This window comes from Babylonia areolata, chromosome 12 (assembly GCF_041734735.1).
Source record: "Babylonia areolata isolate BAREFJ2019XMU chromosome 12, ASM4173473v1, whole genome shotgun sequence".
NCBI lineage: Eukaryota > Metazoa > Mollusca > Gastropoda > Neogastropoda > Buccinidae > Babylonia > Babylonia areolata.
The window spans coordinates 37,072,654-37,073,678 of NC_134887.1; positions in this window are offsets into that span (position 1 = coordinate 37,072,654).

A 1,025-nucleotide genomic window follows, 5' to 3' on the forward strand; every position below is an offset into this window, starting at 1 on the left:
AGCGCGTTGGGTTACGCTGCTGGTCAGGCATCTGCTTGTGCAGATGTGGTGTAGCGTATATGGATTTGTCCGAACGCAGTGACGCCTCCTTGAGCTACTGATACTGATACTGATACTGTAGCGGCGCTCACACTGAAGTTAACGTCAACAACACTGAGTCGCCCTGAAAACAGCTAGCTATATATATATATACATTGACATTTTTTACATGCTGTTTTGAATTTGACAATACTCGCATAATTTGCGTCCGAACTTTTAGATATTTTGTAGACTTGTTGATGTTACCCTAAGGTTTACTATGTGAAAATTTTCAATGAATTCGGTTTCGCTGTCACTGAGAAAATACTTGTCAAAAAGCGGGTTCACTTTCTGGGAGGACACACGATATAGTCAGGTCTGAAAAATCCTCAAGGATACAGCACTAGGTTTTTTTGTTTGTTGGTTGGTTTGTGTGGGGGTTTTTTGCAGGTGAAAACGATCGTCTTTATAGCGGTGCCCACATTGAGGTTAACGTCAACGACAGTGAGTCACCCCTGATAACAGCTGGCTGTATACGTATATATTTATAGTGTGTGTGTGTGTCCAGGCACATTCCCTGGTCTCTGAGCTATGAGGTTAAACCCAAAGATCTCGCGGTCTTTTCACGACCCACAAGGTCAGTGAATCCATAGCCATTGTGTCGAGTCAAGTCTCCTGGAGACCGTCGCCGGCCAGAATGGAGTGGTGGGGGCCCAATGCCGCCTGCTGTTAACTCACTTAGTACGGCCAGTCCTCTCTTCTCCTCTACACAGACCCTTCGGATGTCCAGTGGGTGTCTGAATGACCCAACCTTTAGCTTCCGTCGTCAGAATTGTGGTATTCTTTGTCAACATTCACCTCTTCAGTATAAGAGCCTTCCTCTTGCAATATTTTGATGGTGGTAATTGGGGTGAAACGCTGTTAATTAAGTCACCTCTCCTTGCGGCAACATTGTTGTCTTTTTTTCTTTTCTTTTTTTAATTTATTTATTTATTATTATTATTATT